Raw genomic sequence first — 8,292 nt, forward strand, 5'->3', positions numbered from 1 at the left:
CATGAATTTTGTTTTGTATCTTAACTTATGTAAAAACAGAATTTCCAATTCTTTTTGCTGGTTTGCTTGTTCTTTTTGGATAAAGCTTTGCTTTGCTTTGATTTCTTTAAATTCCTTTTTCTTTTTTTTTCTTGGTAGGAGCATCTTTTTGTTCTTTAAATAGAACAGTTTAAACTGTGGACACTTATCTTACCTGTGCCATTTAATCTTTTGTTTTCCGTCTGCTTTTTGCTGTAGTTTTGTGTTTAGCGCTTCCTTAGAATCTCTTTCGTTTATCCAGTCTTTCTCATATGGATTAGGTTTGGTTCAAATACATATTTGGTCTTTGTCCTGTTTCTGACACTGTATTCCTTAAACCCTTGGAAATGCCTACTGGTGGAGCGTGAGCAAGGTTTCTTTAGTCATGTTAATGAAGTGACTTTTAGGTCCCAGAAAGAGGTGGGGTGGCTGCCAGGGAACCAAACCAGTGTTTAGAAGTTAGGAACTTTCAGCCCCACACCCCACGACCTCCAAGAGTAAGAAGAGGAGGTGGGGATGACCCAGTCACCAATGGCCAAGGATTTGGTCAATCATGCCTATGTCATGAAACCTCCGAAAAACCCTGAATGATGGCATGGGGTTCAGAGAGCTTCTGGGTTGGTGAACTCAGACTCGTGGAAATCTGGGGGAACAGTCTCATTTGAGAGGGCACGGAAGACCCTTCCCTCTTCCCCATGGCTTAACCTGTGTGTCTCTTCTGTGTGGCTGTTTCTGAATTATATCCTTTTACAATAAGCCAGTGATCTAGTAAGTAAAAAGTGTCCCTTCGATCTGTGAGCCACTCCAGCAAATTAATCAAACCCAAGAAAGGGGTCACAGGAATCTCTAATCTGTAGCCCCTTGTTCAAACCACAGGCGACAACCTGACTTTCAATTAGCATCTGAATGAGGGAGGGTGGTGTTGTACGATGGAGCCCTTAGCCTGTGGGTTCTGATGTCATCTGTGGCTAGACAGTGTCAGAATTGAGTTGAATTGTAGGACACCAGCTGGCATCTGAGAATTGCTTGGTGTGAGGAAAAGAAGGTTGGGTGAAATAGGGGATCCATCTCAGGAGGTCAGGTACTGTAACCTGTCCCCAGTGTAGCTCCAGTACCAAGCAGAGAGCATAGCACACAACACACTCTCAATACCATTTGTAAGTAAAAGCAAAGATTTCTTCATCAATTCTTCCTTTCTTCTCAGGCTTTGTAAACATGATCTGAGAGTCGAACCCAGATGGCTTTTATGTTATTATTTGCATATGGTATACCATATCTTTTAAGAGGTATTTTTTGGCCTTTATGTATAATTTTGTGACCATACGTACAATTGCCTTCCTCCAACTTACCACACGCCACCCAAAATTTGACTACCTCTAATTCTACTTTTAAACATGGACAGGTGTTCCCTCTTTGGAGGAAAAAAAGCTTAGTCTTAGAAAGCAGAGCCATCGCAGCCTCCAAAATATCTATGAGAAGAGAGGTGTGAGGTGAAATTTTACTGAGATGATTCTGTGCTGAAGGGGGTGATATCCACCCAGACCCCGAGTAGTTCAATGCAACAGGTATGAATTTTGTGCCCACTCTGTGCTGGATTTGATACCAAGAGCAGGTTTAATGTAGATGAATAAAGCATGCGCTCAACAAATGTGACTAGGGTCCTGACTATATGACAGGCACTGTGATAAGCACTGGGGACATGTCCAAGTACATAGATACACTTCATGACATAAGACACTCAAAGAACCCAATGGCTCCTCCCATTCAACTGCCACATGCAACTGACATCGTGGCTTCCTTTCCTCTTTTCTTTTTTTTTTAAAGCAGGTTTGCAGTCAGTGAAACAAAATCATGGTCAGAAATAAGACCCAGAAATTCCACAAACTACCAAATGCCTTTCACTAAAAACTGGGAAAAGGATATTGTGAACCATGTCCTCGGGTACCTCATCTTGAAAGACAAATTACCAGTAATCCAGTTAAATTTTAAACAGCATTATCTAAATGAAAAATATCAAAGTGTGAGCTACCCCAGCAAGAATAGCTCCAATTTCCTGCCTAGATGCTAAGTAAGGAATAGACTGTTTAATATCATCTTGATAACATTTTTATAGGTTCATGTTGGCCCATCAGATTGCAATTTGTCACCTGCTAACAATTTTCTAATTCCTCATCATTTTACAGTATAAAATAATAGGCACAGAATTGCAAGGCTTTTTTTTTAATAATAGAAAGGCAGAGTGAGAGTGAGGGGCTTTATTTCTACCAAATGATGTTTTTTCCTTGTTAGAATAAGAATGGTTGTCAATAATTCAAACACAATATGGTATTGAGCTCATTTCACTTGTTTCCTCTGAATTAATTTGTGGAAGATAACATAAAATGAATAAGAAAATCCCTAAAGCTCTCCTTCCCTCGCCTCCCTCCCTACCCTAAAGTTGGGGAAAGGGATACATAAATGGATGTATAGTACAAAAGGCATCAAAGTTAGAGGTCTTGGATTTGAATCCAAGCACAGGCACTTGAACCAATGTGACTTTGGACAGCTACCCAATCTAAATGAGCTTCTTCCATCAGTAAAATCAAGGCCACACTTCCTATTCCCAAGGTTCTTGGGGGTAATTGGGGGTAAGTGGTGGAGTCTCCTGCAGAATGAGAAACATTAGAGGCCCCCACTCAATTGTAGACTTGAGCATCACGATGTTGGCATAGTTCACTCCCTTCTCCTTGACCCTCTTCAGTGTCCTCTACCTCCCCATCCTTCCTCCCTCCCTTCCCTCTTAGTGTTTGAATGACTTAGCACTCAGCCCCTGGTCCTCCTCTCTTCTCCATCCATACTCACTCTCTTAAAGATCTCATCTGGTCTCATGTAACAGCATGCATATGCCAATAATGCAAATTTAGATGTCCAGCCTAGACCTCCCTTTCAAATGCCAGACTCACAGATATACCTCCCTTTCAATATATATTTCCCTGAAAGTCTAATTGATAGCTCAGACTCAACATATCCAACACTAAACTCTGGAGCTTTCCTACAAATCCTTCTCCATCCATGGCCTTCCACATCTCCACTAAGGACCTCCTGGTCCTTTTTTATTATCATTATTTTTAATGTTTGTTTATTTTTTAGAGAGAGAGACAGAGCATGAGTCAAGGAGGGGCAGAGAGAGAGGGAGACACAGAAACCGAAGCAGGCTCCAGGCTCTGAGCTGTCAGCACAGAGCCCGACGTGGGGCTCAAACCCATGAACTATGAGATCATGACCTGAACCAAAGTCCGATGCTTACCTGACTGAGCCACCCAGGTAACTCTAGCCTGGTCCTTTTAACTGCTCAGAACAAAAATCTTAAAGGCACCCTTACTTGCTCTCTTATTCAAGTACCCCATATCCTGTCTAACAGGAAATCCCATGAGCTCTGCCATCTTGCCTACTGAGAACTTGATGGAATAAGGGTCAGGTAGCTATATAAAGAAGCCAGGAATTCAAAAGAAACTTTACACAGCATATTTGCTTGGTTAACTCTAGATAATCATATAACTTGTCTCTTGCTCACTGGTTTTGATTGTGATGAACACTGCATTACCCAGCTGGAGTGTTTAACTGTCATGTGCCTGTTTTGATAAAGGACAGGAATCGTGCATCTGTTTCCTCCTAGTCATCAGCAAGTGACAAAGAAGTTAGCTCCTGGTGGATTGCACAGATGTTGTAACCGGCTTACTGGCCATTATGGCCTTAGTGGTGTCACAAATGGTGAACTAGAGAGGTACCAGCCAGTGCACAGGACCCATAACTCTATTCCTTTTCATCTTCTGAAATGTCATCTTCTAATTGCTATTGGCTAAGCCCCAAGGATACTCTCCTGGTAACAGATGATCACTTACTATGAGAAAGAGCAGAAGAGATATATCCTTTTATTCCAAGAACTAGATATTTGCATGTATGTGTGTGTGAGTCTATGTGTGAAGCTTTTGAAAACAACCTTCCAATTATTGTATCTACTGACTTACACAAAATAATTTATGAAACTCTTTCACCTACGTGATTTCATTTGATTCTCAGAGCTATCTGGAGATAAAGGCAGAACAGTTATAACTATCTCCATCTCATGTCTGATTCCCTTTACTCTGCTTTGCATTTTCTTTTCTACAGCATATATCACTTCTAACATAACACATAATGTGCTTGTTTTTCACATGCTTTGCATTTTTCTTTCTTCCGCTAGAATAGGAGTACAAGTCTTTATTTACTTCACGTGGTAATATCAAATATCTGCAACGGTCCCCAGACATAGTAGGTACTCAACAAATATTTGCTGAATGAACGGGAATATGTCTGTCCAGCACACATCAACGTCTATGTCCTCATCACCAGCCCAAGACTGTAACTTCCCCTGAATCACTGTCCTCTCTTCCCTCTGCATGGCATTCTTTTCCAGGACAAGCTTGCTGCCCTCTTTTTTTTTTTTTTTTTAATGTGTATTTATTTATTTTGAGAGTGGGGGGAGGGAGAGAACCCCAAGCAGGCCCTGTGCTGTTAGTGCAGAGCCCGACATGGGGCTCAATCCCACGAACCATGAGACAGTGGCCTGAACTGAAATCTAGAGTCGGTTGCTTAACCAACTGAGCCACCCAGATACCATTTTAATATCCAGACTTCAGTTAAAAGGCTTAGTGTTCCTGAAGACATGATAAATCAGTTATTATTCAGACAATGAAGGGGTTTTTTAAAATTGTTTTTATAACTTATTTCTTTTTTTTTTTTTTAATGTTTTTTTTTTTTTTAAGTTTTATTTCTAGGAGAGAGAGAGAGAGCGCGAGAGAGAGACAGCGTGAGCAGGGGAGGGTCAGAGAGAGAGGGAGTCACAGACTGAAACAGGCTCCAGGCTCTGAGCTGGCAGTCAGCACAGAGCCCGACGCGGGGCTCGAACCCACGAACCGCGAGATCATGACCTAAGCGAAAGTCGGACGCTCAACCGACTAAGCCACCCAGGCGCCCCTTTTATAACTTATTTCTAAGAGAGAGAGAGAGACAGCATGAGCAGGGGAGGGTCAGAGAGAGAGGGAGACACAGAATCTGAAGCAGGCTCCAGGCTCTCAGCTAACTGTCAGCATAGAGCCTGATGTAGGGCCCGAACTCATGAACCGTGAGATCATGACCTGAGCTGAAGTCAGATGCTTAACCAACTGAGCCACCCAGGCGCCCCCAGAGAATGAAGGTTTTTAATGCATCGTTTCTCTATTTTCTTTTGGCTCTAAGGAAGCTCAGAGCTGGATGTATTACTCAGTCCAGTCCCCAGCTCACCCCTGCCATTCATTTGTCTTTTATTCTATGTGCCCATGTGCTTTCCTTATAAACTCATCTCTTTTTAAAAAGTAGGCATGGGGGTGCCTGGGTGGCTTGGTCGGTTAAGCATCCGACTTTTGCTTAGGTCATGATCTCGCGGTTCGTGGGTTCGAGCCCCGCATCGGGCTCTGTGGTGACTGCCAGCTCAGAGCCTGGAGCCTGTTTCAGAGTCTGTGACTCCCTCTATCTCTGACCCTCCCCTGCTCACGCTGTCTCTCTCTCTCCTAGAAATAAATAAAAAACATTTTTAAAAAGTAAGCATGAATATTAATGAGATAAATTTAGATGAAACACAAAGAGAAATTTCCTTAGACCAAACTGTGATGTCCAACACATAATCCTAAAAAAAAAAAAAAAAACTTAAAAATTTACAGAATTCACAATACGTATCAGACTTACCATCCCTCTCTGTTCATCATACCTGATCCACTTCTCCAGTTTATGGGACTTACCTGACTCCTGAAGGTCCTGGGGTTTTCAAGCAACAGGTCTAGATGTCAGGTAACATTTGAGACTTGATTGCATGAAATAATCTTTTTAGGTTTAAAGGGGCATGAGTGGGACAGAATCCTACACTCTTGTAAATGGAGGTGCTAAGACCTTAAAAAGCCATCTAATCCACTGTTACCCTGTGCTGACCCACTCAGACACACATAGGTATACTCCCAACTAGAATGTGTACACCTGCACATCCCTTTATCCTGGATGCCCAAAGCAAGGACTTACCTTCAAATGATGCAGCGAATTGTAATGCATCCATTCTGTACAACTCTGTGCCTGTTGAAAAGCCAAGATCTGGCAATGGCTGATGCGATGCCTACTCTCTCCCAGCCTTTGTTATGTAGATGAGTTTCCATTTTATTTTTGGTGTATCCGTTGAATCCTGAGTATTTTAATAGTTGTGAAGCTTCACTGAACTCCAGAAAAGCTGAAGATCCGAGATGCTAAATCGGCTTGGCAGTAATATCTAGCAGAAAATGAGGACCTCATTCCTACTTCTTTTCCTCTCTAATGATGAGGAGCTGATTTTTACTATTAATGTGACTCTTACATGAGGAACTCTGCAGTGGTCCAGGGTAATTCATCCTTAATTAATGTGCCATCGTTTCAACCTGTCCCCATTTAATTATAAGAGCTGGTGAATATCGAACCCAAGGAGTGGCTGGTGGTCGGAATAATAGAAGGAAAATATTAACTCTTGGCGTTTTTCAGGGTGGGAATTTTTTTCTCTTAAAAAATCTTAAGGATGCAAAAAGTTGTTTGTAGGTGCTCAGAGTCCCATGGGATACCTTTGGCCTATATATATACTCTGCTTCTCTGATCACTGGCTTCTTAGAGACATTTTAACCAGCATCCTCGGGCTCTGTATCTTTGTTTCTTTTACATGGGACCCTGTGTGCATCACTTTTGAACCTTATATGGTAATCTTTTCTCATTTTAAAGGATTTTCTAATTTGTAGTAAAATATATGTAACAAAATTTGTCTTGTTAGCCATTTATAAGTGTACATTTCAGCGACATCAGGACCATTCATATTGTTGTGTGACTATCACCACCATCTCCCTCCAGAATGTTTTCATCTTCCCAAACTGCAGCTGTATCTGTTAACAATAGCTCCCTGTTCCTATTTGCCTTTGCCGCTGGTAACCACCATTCTACTTTCTATCTCTGAATTTCAGGAGTATAGGTATCTCATAAAAGTAGAATCATTTAATATTTACCCTTTTACGGCTGGTTTATCTCACACAACATGATGTCTTCAAGGTCTATCCATGTTGTAGGATGAGTCAGTTTTACTCCATTTCCTTTTTTTTTTTTTTTTTTATGTTTTATTTTATTTCTAGGAGAGAGAGAGAGACAGCGTGAGCAGGGGAGGGTCAGAGAGAGAGGGAGTCACAGACTGAAACAGGTTCCAGGCCCTGAGCTGGCAGTCAGCACAGAGCCCGACGCGGGGCTGGAACCCAGAACCGCGAGATCATGACCTAAGCGAAAGTCGGACGCTTAACAGACTAAGCCACCCAGGTGTCCCAGTTTTACTCCATTTCTATTGTGTGTGTCCGCGTCTGTGCGTGTAATGCAATTTGCTTATCCATCTTCTACCAATGCATGTTTGGGTAATTCCCACCTTTCTGGTGATTGTAAATAAGGCTGCTATGGATTCAGTGTACAGATGTCTCTTCAGGTCCTGGCTTTCAGTTCTTCTGTGTATATGCCTACAAGTGGAATCGACGGATCGTATGGTCACTTCATGGTTAATTTTTTGAGACACTACTGCACAGTGCCTGCACAATTTTACACCCCCCACCAACAGTACACCAGCCATTTCTCCACATCCTCGACACTTAATTTTTCTGTTTTATTTCTTAATAGCCATCCCAATGGGTGTGGAATATTATCTCACTGTGGTTTCAGTTTGCATTTATGTAAATAATTGGCGATATTAAATACCTATTCACATGTTTATCAGCCAGTTGTATACCTTTTTGGAGAAATGATTATTCAAGTCCTTGGCCAATTCTTTAAGTGGGTTCTTGTTGGGTTTTAGCTTAAGAAGTTCTTTACAGGGGCGCCTGGGTGGCTCAGTCGGTTAAGCGTCTGACTATAGCTCAGGTCATGATCTCGCGGTTCGTGGGTTCGAGCCCCGCGTCGGGCTCTGTGCTGACAGCTCAGAGCCTGGAGCCTGTTTCAGATTCTGTGTCTCCCTCTCTCTCTGACCCTCCCCTGCTCACGCTGTCTTCTCTCCCTCCCTCCCACCCTCCCTCCCTCTCTTTCTCTCTCTCTCTCTCAGAAATAAATAAAAACATTAAAAATTTTATTTAAAAAAGGAAGTTCTTCACATTTTCTGAATATGAATACTTTATCAGGTAGATGATTTGCAAATCTCTCTTCCTGTGCCTGGGGTTTCCTTTCATAGTCAAGAGTGTCCTTTGA

General features: G+C 42.1%; 1 non-coding gene across 1 annotated transcript; it reads left to right on the forward strand.

Moving 5' to 3' along the window:
* Positions 1–7,929: 7,929 nt before the first annotated feature.
* Positions 7,930–8,014, forward strand: TRNAY-AUA. Its single transcript has one exon. It is a non-coding gene; the product is annotated as a tRNA-Tyr (tRNA).
* The last annotated feature ends 278 nt before the right edge of the window (positions 8,015–8,292 follow it).

The sequence above is a fragment of the Hyaena hyaena genome, unplaced genomic scaffold (genome assembly GCF_003009895.1).
Source record: "Hyaena hyaena isolate Hyena2069 unplaced genomic scaffold, ASM300989v1 scaffold_238, whole genome shotgun sequence".
NCBI lineage: Eukaryota > Metazoa > Chordata > Mammalia > Carnivora > Hyaenidae > Hyaena > Hyaena hyaena.